General features: G+C 42.7%; 1 long non-coding RNA gene across 1 annotated transcript; it reads right to left on the minus strand.

The window, feature by feature from the left end:
- LOC102160091 lies at positions 5,999-14,168 on the minus strand. Its single transcript, XR_002338821.1, has 3 exons — positions 13,352-14,168; positions 6,541-6,599; positions 5,999-6,442 (listed from the first exon to the last, which is right to left on the minus strand). It is a non-coding gene; the product is annotated as an uncharacterized LOC102160091 (long non-coding RNA).

The raw sequence follows: 14,673 nt of genomic DNA on the forward strand, positions 1-14,673 counted from the left end.
GGAGGGGACTGTGACTTTGGAGCAATTGCTTTTCTAATAAAATAGGACCAGGAATTCCCTCTGTGGCTCAGCAGTTAACAAACCTGACTAGGATCCATGAGGATTTGATTTCAATCCCTTGCTTCACTCAGTGGGTTAGGATCTGGCATTGCTGTGAGCTGTGGTGTAGGTTGCAGATGAGGCTTGGATCCTGAATTGCTGTGGCTGTGGCATAGGCTGGCAGCTGTATCTCTGATTTGACCCCCAGCCTGGGAACTTCCATATGCTGTGGGTCCAGCACAAAAAAAAAAAAAAAGAAAAAAGAAAAAAGAGAAAAGAAAAGGAGCAAGTCAGCTGGCATACCCCTGATCTTTCTCTTTTCTTTCCTTTGTCATTTTGGAAAACAAATGCAACATCTGGAGGTGCTGAACCTACCTCCCAATAAGCGGACCTAAGCCACATGTTTATAACGGGGAACAGATTAACCAAAGGAGCTCAGGTTTGTGCTGACCGCTATGGGAGCAGCTCCAGACTCGTGCCTCCATCTAGATTTCACTGCATGAGAAAAATAAGCCGTACTTGTCTATGCTTTGTTATCAGGTTTTTTTACTTCTTGGCCCCCAATCCTAACTGACACAAAGGATTCTTCTTTACCCATACCTTAGGGAAGACATGATTTATTTCTCTGGCCTCAAAGATTTTGCTTTAGGGAATTGCTCTAGCAAATGCTAGTCAACTGCTATACAGTCGTATTTACATGTTATTATTGGTATTCATTCTTCTGATCTAAATAAGATAAATTTGTAAAAGTAAATGTTTTGGACACTGACCAAAACCTCACGGGGTTTTTGTAGGCATTGCATTTTTGTAACTTTTGTTTCTGGAAATAGTAGGTGGTCAGGAGATATTTCTCCAGCAGTTGACCATGAGAAATAAAATATTGCCGGCCACATCAGTAAACAAAGGATGTCACAGTCCTGAGCCATTGCAGCCACCTCCAAGGGGGAGCTGATGAGGCCAGAGGGAACTCAGGAAGGAAAAAAGAACACCTGCTAGCCAGGAGCCATCAGGCAGCAGCCGCTCACTAAGGAGATTCAGGATGGGAAAGCACAGGATGCCGGCCCCAGAGAGCTGAGGGGCACATCAAAGAAGTGGTTTCAGTGAGCCCAGACCTGGCATCTTCCCCTACATGGAAAAGTACCACACCAACATCAAATGCTATCACTTACATGCGGAATCTAAAAAAAGGACACAATGAACTTCTTTGCAGAACAGATACTGACTCCCAGACAGGTTGGGGTGAGGGGGGATGCACTGAGGGTTTGGAATGTAAATGCTATAAAATTTGGTTGTGATGATTGTTGTACACCTACAAATGTAATAAAATTCATGGAGTAATTTTTTTTTTTTTTTTGTCTCTGTAGGGCTGCACTTGCGGCATATGGAGGCTCCCAGGCTAGGGGTCCAATCGGAGCTGGAGCCGCCGGCCTACACCACAGCCACAGCAACACCAGATCCGAGCTGTGTCTGCAACCTACACCACAGCTCAGGGCAACACCGGATCCTCAACCCACTGAGCAGGGCCAGGGATCGAACCCACAACCTCATGGTTCCCAGTCGGATTCGTTTCCACGAGCCACAATGGGAACTCCAATTCATGGAGTAATTTTTAAAAAAGCAGAGAAGAGTAGTTACAAATAATCATGTCACACAGAGAAAGTAACACTCTCCAGTTCCTGACTCCAATCTCTTGTGAAACTGAGGTGATCTTTCTTGAGTTTGATGAAATAACTTTCTTGGATAAATTCCTGCCTCACTCCTCAATTAAAAAAAAATTTTTGAGCTAATTTGAAAAAAAGAAAAAAAAAAAGATAAAAGAAAAGTGCCAAATCCTTGGCTTGGAAACTTCTGAAATCAAAACACCTCCAACTTGAACCCAGCCAGAACCCAGATTGGGACTTGAACCCACGGTTTTTTCATTAGAATCACTCACCTGGTGTCTGGACTTAGGAAGGTTCAGGTTCTTTGTGCCTCAGTCATGCAGAAGGAATACAGCAAAAGACAAAGTGATAGAATAGATTTATTAAGATAGGATGCTTATGGAGTTCCCATCATGGCACAGCGGAAACGAATCTGACTAGGAATCATGAGGTTGCAGATTAGTTCCCTGGCTGAGCTCAGTGGGTTATGGATCCAGCATTGTTGTGAGCTGTGGTGTATGTAGGTCGAAGACTCGGCTCGGATCCACTGTGGCTGTGGCACTGTGGCCGGCAACAACAGCTCTGATTAGACCCCTGTCCTGGGAACTTCCATATGCCGTGGGTGCAGCCCTAAAAGGACAAAAGACAAAAAAAAGAGATAGGGCAAATGGACAGGCGAGGGGGCTCTGCCCGGAGGATTAGGTGGGCTACAGTTTTATAATCCAAGGAAAGTGGGGAGGGGAAGAGACCACCTTCTTCCTCTTTCTGCAAATAGAATTCAGGCTTACATCACTAGCTCCTTCTTCCTATCCGGTAAGAGACTACTTGACTCTCTGAGGTCAAACTAGGAGTGTCAAGGGACTCATTCAAATCAGCGGAAGGGTGGTAACACAGGCTGAAATATGTTGAATCATCTTAGGTTTTCATATAATGAGGGGCTCCTACTTTGGAAGGTCATCTTTCCCTTAAATTCCTGTCCTTGGTCCTAAGGATCATTATCTGGCTGAACTTGAATGCAGGCCTCCTCATTTTTTTTCTTTCACTTAATGAAAAACCAGGAGACAGAGTTCAGGACAATTACGTGTCCTGGCAAATGAGGAGAAAATCCTGGAAAACATCAGAGGGCGAGCATCAAAAATATAGAATTTTTTAAGACCCCTGAATTCACGGGGCAAGAGACAGGCTTCAAGTACCTCAGCTAAGGACAAAAGAACCAAACTGAGAGTTGGGCTGTCATTTCATTTATGACCTGAGTCTAACCAAGTTAATCGCCTATTCAAAAAACAACAGCCACAACACTCAATGGAGGAATACATGCTTCTATGATGTCACATCTGGAACATCAAGGACACAATTCCAAAGTACTCCACATTCAGAGAATCAGGAAAATGTGCCCCCATTCCAGACCAAATGCCTCACTCAAAACTGGAATACACTTTAGCCTAAATACATGACCTTGCAGAGCTGTCTACCTGCGTATAAGATAAAGGCATTGAATGGTTATCTAGTCCACAGTAGGAAAACTTTCACTCACTGGCTGGTAGTTTTATGGTCCTCCCATTTCCATTCTTTTTTTTTTTTTTTTAATGGCCAAACCTGCAGCATATGGAAGTTCCTGGGCTAGGGATTGAATCTGAGCCCCAGTTTCGAACTTCGCCACAGCTATGGCAGTGCTGGATCCTTTAACCCGCTGCACCAGGCTGGGGATGGAACCTGTGCCTTTGCATGGGCCCGAGCCACTGCAGTTGGATTCTTTTTTGTTTGTTTATTTTTGTTTTTAGGGCCACACCCTTGGCATATGGAGGTTCTCAGGCTAGGGGTCTAATTTGGAGCTACAGCTGCCTGCCTTTGCCACAGCCACAGCAATGCCAGATCCTTAACCTACTGAGCAAGGCCAGAGATCAAACCCGCAACCTCATGGTTCCTTGTCAGATGTGTTTCCACTGCGCCACAATGGGAACTCCTGCAGTTGGATTCTTAACCCCCTTTGCCACAGCGAAAACTCCTAATTTCCACTTTTATTTTGCCTATTTAAGTACTAGGCTAGTGTTTACGTCAATTGCTTAATAAGGAACATTGACCCTGCTCCTGTAGAATAAATATTAACATATTCCAATATCAAGGGCTCCCCAAAGATTTTTACTATAATATCTCGTCCCTTTATTCCAACATGTACCAATCTGTATTTCATTTAAGTGTTCAGCAGAAGGCCTTTGACAAAGACACTGCTAATTGATAACACAGATAACACGTGACCCATTTTATAATGGTCACTATCACTTTCCCAGCCTATCCCGAGCCTGTGCAATGCTCTCATGGATACAAAGGCTATGATAGTAGCAACTGAGAAACTGCTTGGCCTCACAAATAAGGATCTAGGAGTCCCTATTGTGGCTCCATAGGTTAAGAACCCAACATAGTGTCTGTGAGGATGCGGGTTCAAATCCTGGCCTCACTCCATGGGTTAAGGGCAAGGATCCAGGAGTTGTGGTGTAGGTCACAGATGTGGCTCAGATCCTGAGTTGCTGTGGCTGTGGTGTAGGCAGGCAGCGGCAGCTCCGATTCAACCCGTAGCCTGGGAACTTCCATATGTCACCGGTGCAGCCCTAAAAAGACCAAAAAAAAAAAAAAAAAAAAATAGGAGAACCTGAACAGTCAGACTGTGTGGAAAATCCAAGGACAGAACTCGCCAGAGCAGCAGAAGAAACAAAGAGGTTAAACTTAACATGATTCGGGGGCAAAAGCCTCAAACCCAGGATCTGAGAAACATGTTTCTTCCAAGCCACCTCTGGAGGAAGAACTCTGTAACTGGCCAACCTAGGAGTTAAGGGGCTCATTTTCCAATCTCGTCTTTCTAGCCCGCTACTGAAACTATAAAGTCAGACTCTTTTTCTATTTTTGATTACAAAGATAAACCCAGAGAGGGTGAAAGCACATTGGAAAGCTGAATGCTTTTAAAAAATAAGAAATCTTCATAAATAGGGACATCACTGTAATTAGTGTTGTGAGGCAGTGCCTGACCCCTTGGGTGAACGCCTCCCTCACCTCTCTCCATGTCTTTCAGACTCTCTCCTTTTGTCTTTTTGCCATTTCTTGGGCTGCTCCCGTGGCATATGGAGGTTCCCAGGCTAGGGGTTGAATCGGAGCTGTAGCCACCGGCCTACACCAGAGCCACAGCAATGCAGGATCCGAGTCGCGTCTGCCACCTACACCATAGCTCACAGCAACGCCTGATCCTTAACCCCCTGAGCAAGGCCAGGAATCGAACCCGCAACCTCATGGTTCCTAGTCAGATTCGTTAACCACTGTGCCACAGTGGGAACTCCCAGACTCTCTCCTTTTGGCCAACGCACTTTCACGTCTTTGTCACATTCTCATAACTGAAAATCAGTGTGGATAAGAGAAATAAAGATCTACGACTTTATTATGAATTCTCTGATCTTCTTACATTTTTAGTTAACAGTGGGAGAGGGTGTAACTAATTCAGAATAGTAAATGATCTAACAGGCTTTTAACTAAAGCACACACACACACAAAGCACCTGCCGTGCTCACACACAGGCACATTCCCTTTGGCTCAGACTCCTTGACGAGCTGCCAAAGCAGCAGATGAACAATGGCGGTGATGGGATGTTATGAATATTCCCCCCAAATAAAATTCATATAATGGCTACCAGAGTGGTCTAAAATCTGGAAAGCCTGCGAGCCCCACTTAGTCCCAGGGCAGCTATGCCAGCTTTGAGACTACAGTTACTGCCAGACGTAAGTGATTAATTTCTACAGGCTCAGTCAAAATGTAATTAGAGAGAATTGATGCATTTCAGCAAAGTTTCCTTCCCAAGTGGACGCACACCACTTGGAATCTAGACACCTGTGCACCTGAAAACGGCCGTGACCCACTGGGTACAGATTGCTCTAGAATGCAGAAGCCACAGGAGCCAGAGAAGGGGCACTGGGAAGCCCCACCTGCACACAGAAAGCCAGGTGTCGTGTCCTGCTTCAGACTGCCTCTCCCAGTGCTGGTCCCACGGCCTGGGACCCATTGCTGCCAGGGACAGAGACTTTGTGCTCCTGTTGGGGCTCAAGTGACCTAGGAAATGAGCACTGTCATGTATTCACTGATCTTCTCTCAAGAAATTTAAAAGGAATGATTTACAAACAGACTCTATTTATTTATATATTTTCCTTTTCCGGCCGCACCTGCAGCCTGTGGATGTTGCCGGGCTCAGGGTCAAACTGGAGCTGCAGCTGCAAACTACACCACAGCCACGGCAACACCGAATCTGAGCTGCATCAGCAACCTACGCTGCAGTTTGCAGCAATGCCAGGTCCTTAACCCACTGAGCAAGGCCAGGGATCAAACCCACATCCTCACAGAGAAAACATGGAGTCCTTAACCCACAGAGCAACAATGGGAACTCCCTAAATAGAATCTAGAAGATGGGAGATTGTGTTTGGACAGAGAACAATGGGATTTGACACCAAGCTCTGCAGGTTCCTTTGAAGAAAGCTGTTGAATGTGCTTCATCCGTTTCAGCCCCTTCGAGTTACCCCTTAGCCCAGGGCAGGGAAGAGAGTTCACGCGTGCACCTGCTCCAGTCACAGAGATGAAGAAGGCTGTTTGAAGAAGTGTTCCGTATGCGAATCTGTGTGCTGTCCTTCCATTGAACGTTCATGCTGTATCCAGAATGGTCTTGTGTAACCATCGAAATTTTCACAATATGTAGCTTGATGATAATGACTTCCGCAGCAGAGGAGTGTGGCCTAAACCAGGAGTAGAAATGAAGACCTTTGTATGCTCTGCCTAAATATTTGCATGTTAAAAGTAAAAATATCCGACCACCGAAGTAAATAGGTTTTACCTTGATCTATGTCCGTCATAAGACCCAGGAGGCTAGACTCAAATTTAGAATTCTTGGAGCTGAGAAATAAACACAGGCAGTGAATATTTCTGAAAGCAATTAGAAAAAGCTTCTCTTTTTGCATGTCCTTCTGGAAATATTTTTTCCTATAAAGATATTGCACTTTTTTTTAGCTTTAGTTGAGGGTACTTTATATTTTTATTGCTAACATACATGAGATTTTTATATTTTTTATGGTGCTTTTTTAAAAAAATTAAAGTATAGTTGATGGGTCACACTTGTCATCCTCTCCAGGCCCAGGGAGGAGAAGCCTGTGACCCAGGAAAGAATTCTTCACTCAAGCTATTCACCCACACCACTGACAGCTTCCTTCAGGCTCTGAACTATAGTGAGATTCCCAAACTTTATTAAGATAACTCACTAAAAGTGAGCTGAGGTTTATTTCTCATGTGTCTGTTAGTACTGAGCAGAGAAATGGCTCGGCAGTCTTATCACTTGCTTTGCTTGAAGTGTGATTTTATATGTATTTCAATCTCTTGCAATTCAGATCCCTGATGTCACAGTAAGAGACTTTGCATATCAGGTGGGTATCCCCAAGTTTGGTTTGTTAAGAAGAAGCTTAAGTAACCCTCACCAAAGTGAGGAGGTGTCAGATTGGAGCCGCAGCTGCCAGCCCACACCACAGCCATAGCAAGGCCAGATCCCAGCTGCATTCCTGCCACAGCTCACAGGAATGCTGGATCCCTAACCCGCTTAGCGAGGCCAGGGATTGAACTCCTATCCTCGTAGACATTAGTTGGGTTCATTACTGCTGGGCCACATTGGGAACTCCTCACTGTATTACTTTCCTGAGCGCTTTTGAATGTTTTTCACTGCCATCTCCCTGCCATCCTTCACTACTCACTTTGCCTTCATCCCCTTCAAGTATGGAGTTCACTCGCAAATCACAAATTCTTATATACAGTAACTGAACTGTAGGTCTTGTCTAGGCCTGAGAGTCAAAATTATGATGTAGAAGTTCTCGTCGTGGCTCAGTGGTTAACAAATCCGACTAGGAACCATGAGGTTGTGGGTTCGATCCCTGACCTCATTCAGTGGGTTAAGGATCCATTGTTGCCGTGAGCTGTGGTGTAGGTTGCAGACAAGGCTTGGATCTGGCATGGCTGTGGCTGTGGTCTAGGCCGGCAGCTACAGCTCCAATTAGACCCCTAGCCTGGGAACCTCCATATGCCTCGGATGCAGCCCAAAAAAGACAAAAGACCGAAAAAAAAAAAAAATCAGGAACAAATAAAGAGTCCCCCTTTGAGAATAATAAATGAACGAAGTGCATTTTCTTCCTGAGTTTGCTACACATTAAACTTGCCTTCCACAAAGGTATAAAATAAAATAAGAAATGGGAAGCCAATGAAAGTATTTTGTTCAAGGAAGGAGATGATAAGACCAAATTTAAGATATTTAGGGAACAAAAAAAATATGGACGGATGGTATGGAAACAGAGTTACCTGGGTACTCTTTTTGAGAAAGGGGAGAAAAATAAAATCAGAAATATGTCTTCTTTTAAGCGGGAAAAAAACTTTAAGTAGAGAAAGATGGTTGAAGCATGTGCCTTGGACTGAAAAGTACTTTCATTTATTTTCGGCTCCATCTTATAAATCGATTTCTCTGCCTAGAAGCAAAGCCAAGGATACTTCATAATTACCACCCAGGAAACTCAGCAGAGAGCAAGGCCTCGAAGTCATTGAATTGACACAGATTTCTGATAAAGCCAAAATTTGACTCGTTTGATCATAAGAGGGAATTTTCCTGCCGGCTGTTTTCTTGCCTTCAGTGCAACAAAAGGACCAGATCATCATGACTGTCAAATTGGTTTATCATTCATCCAAAATGTGAAAATACTGAGATTATTGTGAGAAGTAATAAAACATGGCAGAAATAGGAGACGATTGGAGTTCTTATTGCTAATTGTTTTCAGTGTCACTGAACTTTAAATAAACTTATGGGGATTAAAAAAATTATGTCGTAACCACATCTTGCTTCGTTTTCCCCAGCACTATAAAAATCTCAGTGTGATTTTTCTTTCTTTTTTTTATATAATGATTTTTATTTTTTTCATTATAGCTGGTTTACAGTGTTCTGTCAAAAACTGACAGAACTCAGTATGATTTTTCATTTTCAGTGCCATAGCCTGATATGGTCTCCCTATAATAAAAATTAAAAGCAAGCTTAAATAAAATATTTTTGACATATTTAGAACCACGACAGTGCATAATTTTGTTTACCCAAAGTTTGTGGTAAATTACAGATAAGGTAATCGGGGGGGAAAGGACTAGAATGAAGGTAATTGAAATAAAGAGGAAAGATAAACGTTAGAGACATTCAGAGACTCTGACAGGCGAATGTAATTCTGGCTTTCCAAATACAGAAAATGGTCAGATTTCGCATAAGACCAAACCTGCTTCCTCATGGATACCAGTCATATTCATTTCCCCTGAGCCGTAACAGAACTCCAAACTCTGGGAAAATTTTAGAATAAATTATTCAATTAACAGACTGTGACTCATTAGAAAAAAAATATATTCCCTGGACTCTAATGTGAATCCACCAAAAAAGATGTTCTAAAGTAACATCTTTGGTGGGGGGGACATTAGGGTTAGGGTAGATTAGGGATGTATTAAGGCTAATATAGTAATAAGACTTGATCGCAATATACCATTGGTTTAAAAGTCCTGTGTTATCCCTGTGGGTCAGAAGTTGATACATAAGTGGAAGGAAGCCTAGCTGGGTCACTGAGATGCACCCAGTTGCAGAAACCTACCAGGAAACACTTGGTTGAAAGGCTCCTTATCAACCTGTAAGAAATCTCTAGTAAAGCTTCTCCAGACTTCTGCCCTGGTCCTATCCTCTTTACCATTTCTATTTTATTTTTTATTTTATTTTTTCCTTTTTAGGGCTATACCTGTGGCGCATGGAAGTTCCCAGGCTAGGAGTTGAATCAGAGCTGCAGCTGTCCGCCTACACCACAGCCACAGCCACGCCACATCCAAGCCGTGTCTGTGACCCACATCGCAGCTCATGGCAACGTCGGATCCTTAACCCACTGAACCAGGCCAGGGATTGAACCCATGTCCTCGTGGATACTCGCCAGGTTTGTTACCACAGAGCCACAACAGGAACTGCCGTTTCTGCTTTAGATTGAAGACAAAGTCCATACATTTTCATGTGAATAATGAGGATAAAGAAATAGTCCTGAGTTAAATATTAAAACCCAAGGATACAAATGCAAAATGAAGAAGAACTGCCTTGGCAGCAATATGTTTTTTAAAAAAATCTGATGCTTTGTCGACTGTAATTTTAAAATGAAGTCGATTTGGAATTCCCATTATGGCTCGGTGAGTTAAGAACCCAACTAGTTAGTATCCAAGAGGACACAGTATTTGATCTCTAGCTTTGCTCAGTTGGTTAAGGATCAGGCGTTGCCACAAGCTGTGGCATAGACCTCCACTGCAGCTCCAATTAGACCCCTGGCCTAGGAACTTCCATAGCCACAGGTGTGGCCTTTAAAAAAAAAGGAGTTCCCGCCGCAGCTCAGCGAAAACGAATCTGACTAGCATCCATGAGGACGCAGGTTCAACCTCTGGCCTCGCTCAGTGGTTAAGGATCCCGTGTTGCCATGAGTTGTAGTGTAGGTTGCAGAGGAGTGGCTCCAGTCTAGTGTTGCTGTGGCTGTCGCATAGGCCAGTGGCTATAGCTCTGATTTGACCCCTCTGGGAAGCTCCATATGCCTCAGGTGTGTCCAAAAAAGACAAAAAAAAAAAAAAAGAAAAAGAAAATTTAAAAATGAAAAGAAAAAAGGAGGGGGGGAATGAAGTCTATTTATGAGGTACTTATTCTCCTTCCTCCCCACAAAAGGGTAACATTTGTTTGGTATCCAAGGGACTAAAAGTAAGCTTACAGTTCAACAGGGGTGAATATGGGGTTGAATCCTTTATCCTACAATATGACTATGTTTCTAATCATGTTATTTTCAAGTTCAACTCACCCTGACCATTTAGAGAATTTATCAGTGGTTCCCTTAAGAACGCAATTGCAAGGTTTCTTCATTATTTAAAAAATTTTTAATTTTGGGTCACACCCGAGGTATGCAGAAGTTCCCAGGCCAGGGATCAAACCCAAGCTACAGCAGTGACAATGCTGGGTTCCTAACCCACTGAGCCACCAGGGGACTCCTTTTTTTAAATTTTTGCATTTGTCATTGTGTCCTTGTAATTTCCAGAATTTCACAATGATGTGCTCCGTTGTAGCTTACTGAGAATTATTTATAATATTTACTCTAGTCTTAGTCAATATATTTTGGTATATTCACAATAAAATGCACTAAAAAGCCTGATTGTTAATATCATAATATAAACAATTCTAGAATTATAAGAGAGGGTGTGAAAAAGAATAATTTGTATTAAAAACCAGGATTAAGCACATTTTGCTCTATTCATTTTCTCTGGCTTTCCTAATAATCATGGCAAAAAGAAAATTAATAGATTATGTAGATGCTATTAGCACTTTAATGTGGGTATTTATTTATTTATTTACTTACTTACTTATTATCTTTTTGCCTTTCCTAGGGCCACAATTAGTTCCCAGGTTAGGGGTCTAATTAGAGCTGTCGCCACCGGCCTACGCCACAGCCACAGCAACTCAGGATCTGAGCTGCTTCTTCGACCTACACCACAGCTCACGGCAACGCTGGATCCTTAACCCACTGAGTGAGGCCAGGGATCGAACCTGCAACCTCATGGTTCCTAGTCAGATTTGTTAACCATTGAGCCACGATGGGAACTCCAGGATACTTATTTTTGAGGATAGACAGACATTTTAAATTTTGGCACTGAACTCAAAAGAGTAATAAACAGCATTAATTTTATTTAAAAGTTTTAAGCAATATAATGGATCATGCTTTTTGGGGGGTGGGGGCCTGCACCTGCAGCACATTGAAGTTCCCAGGCTAGGGGTCAAATAGGAGATGCTGATAGGCTGCAAGCCGACACCACAGCCACGGCAGATCTGAGCCGCATCTGTGACTTACACCACAGCTCATGGCAACACCAGTTCCTTGACCCACTGAGCGAGGCTGGGGATGGAGCCCACATCCTCATGGATACTAGTTGGGTTTGTTGCCGCTGAGCCAAAACAGAAACTCCAATCATGCGTTTTTTTATTTAACATGGAACTGACCTACATACATTAGTTTCAGGTGTACAACAATCCATATTTGTATATTTGGGGAAATGATCACCACAATAAGATCACTACCCATCGTTACAAACTATTTTTCTTATGATGAGAACTTTGAAGATTTGTTCTCTTTAGCAACCTTCAAATACACAATACGTATTATTAACTGTAGTCACCATGCTGTGTGTTACATCCCCAGGACTTATTGACTTTGTAACTGGAAGTTTGTACATTTTGACTCCCTTCACCCATTTCCACCTGCCTGCCACCTTTGCCTCTGGCACCACTCATCTGTTCCTTGTATCCTGAGTTTATTATTTTTTGTTTGTTTTTTGTTTTCTTGGATTCCACGTAAAAGTGAGGTCATACAGGATTTGTCTTTCTTATTTCATTTAGCATAATGCCCTCAGGATTTATCCACCTTGTCCCAAATGGTTGGATTGTTACAAAAGGCCATGTCTCTTTTAAATGGACTTGATCACTGTCATTACCTTGTCCCTCTTTATTAGCCTTTCATGCATGAAGCAGCTCTCTAAATTTAGCAGTGCTAAATCTGGGTACCTGTCCCCTTTACCCCTTATATTGTCTCTCCAAAGAATATTTATTCTCTACCATTTTTTTTTTCTTTTAAGGCTGTCCTGGGAGATATGGAGTTCCCTGCCAGGGATCAGATCTGAGCTGCAATTGCAACCTACACCACAGCTGGGGCAAAGCCAGATCCTATAACCCACTGTGCCAGACAGGGGATGGAACCTGTGTCCTGGGGCTGCAGAGGCACCACCGAACCCTTTGTGCCACAGTGGGAACTCCTTTACCATTATTTCTAGTCTTAACACTTTAACTTTTGGATCTTCTTGGGTGTTACAATTTGAAAAGGCTGAAGAGGTATTCCATTTTAAAGTTTTATTGTTTTTGAGGCATCTGTAAAGAATAAGAAACTTATATCTCAGGCATAAAAAAGGACAAAATAATGCCATTCACAGCAACATGGATGCAAATGGAGATTCTCATGCATGCTAAGTGAAGTCAGAAAGACAAATACCATCTGATATCATTCATATGTGGAATCTAAACTATGACACAACTGAACCTATCTACAAAACAGAAAGAGATCACAGACATGCATAGACCTGTGGTTGCCAAGAAGGAGGGGAGGGAGTCAGGTGAGGGGAGTTTGGGGTTAATAGATACAAACTATTCCATTTAGACTGGATAAACAGTGAGGTCTTGCTGTACAGCACAGGGAACTATATCCAATCTCTTGGCTTAGAACATGATGGAAGATAGTATGAAAAAAAAGTACATGACTGGATCACTTTGTTGTACAGCAGAAACTGAAGGAACATTGTAAATCAAGTATAATTTATTTATTTATTTATTTATTTATTTATTTATTTTTATTTTCCCACTGTACAGCAAGGGGGTCAGGTTATCCTTACATGTATGCATTATAATTACATTTTTCCCCCAGCCTTTCTTCTGTTGCAACATGAGTATCTAGACAAAGTTCTCAATGCTATTCAGGAGATAACTCTCCTAATTTAATAAAAAAAATTAAAAAGTTAAACAAAGAGAAACTTACTGAGAAGATAAACCTCTCTTTTTCCTCTCTCACCTCCAGGCACTTTGGGATTTAAAGGGAGCAGTGAAAGGCTGCCTTGATCATCACCGTCATGTGTGTGTTCAGCTTGGTGTTGCTCTCGCTGACCAGGAAGGCATGTTGCCTGGGTATAAGAACTTGTCCTTTTTGTTTTTATCCTGATATTTTCTCTTTTTCATCCAGATTCATTTTCCTAGCTGGCTGGGGAAAGCGGAAGGCTCTGTCCTTGGGAAGCATATGGCCATCTGCTATTCATCTGCTCACAGGAAGGGGGAGTGAGCTGCCACCCTCTGGGGCTGGGATCCTGGCACCATGCAGTAGCCAAGAGAAGGCCACCTGCTATGTGCAGGAAAAGCTCTGTCTCCACAAAGAGTTCACCGGAGGATCCTGGTAACTGCCTCACTGCGAGTTGTCCTTGGAATGAAGGTCATCTGAAATTCTCCCTTGCATGTGAATTGGATCAGTATTCTTTCTGCAGTGTCACTTCCCACCATCAGATGAGACCACAGGTTCATGCAGGACCCTGAGTTCTGAAATGTAATCGCTACTGATCTGTAAGTGATGCTTTTGCAACCATGAAAAAGAGTGAAGAAATACACAAGTGATTGCTTATTCATTTCATGTGCTCTTTTCACCTTAAATATTGAAATCTTGTTTACTGAATGCCTGGCATGAACTAGTTTCCTGCTACATAGTTGCTTTCAGGCACACTTTGTCTCTGCAGCTGATGGCACTATATCAAGAAAATCCATGAGTTCCCTGGTGGCCCAGCAGGTCAAGGATCCAGCGTTGTTACTGCTGTGGCTCAGGCATAATCCCTGGTCCAGGAACTTCTGCATGCCACAGATACAGAAAAGGAAAGAAAAGAAAAGAAAGAAAGAAGGAAGGAAGGAAGGACGGAAGGACAAGACTAACCTGAGATGATTTGAGCAACATTTCTCATTTCCCTTTCTGGAATATCAAAGCCACTGAAAGAAGCTAAGCAATTTGGGGTGAAAATGCCTCCCAAGGACGACTTCATTTAAATTTTCCCCTAATAAAGTCTGTTCAGATTGCTGGTAGTGTTATAATATGTCCCTGTTGAAAGAATAGATGAAGTTTCCTTTTGCTTCTGGAGTCTGAAGAATATTGAGATTTTTCAAGTCAGAGCACACTGAGGGATGTTAAAAGTAAGTCATTAGCCTTGCACTGGCTCACTTGCCTGCTCTAGACTGTGATCTTCAATTGACTGGAAAAGGAAACCTGGCACCTTCAGTGAAAAGGGCAGGATCAATACACTCATTTGTGTGTCAGGCACGGAAATC

The sequence above is a fragment of the Sus scrofa genome, chromosome 14 (genome assembly GCF_000003025.6).
Source record: "Sus scrofa isolate TJ Tabasco breed Duroc chromosome 14, Sscrofa11.1, whole genome shotgun sequence".
Taxonomy (NCBI): Eukaryota; Metazoa; Chordata; class Mammalia; order Artiodactyla; family Suidae; genus Sus; species Sus scrofa.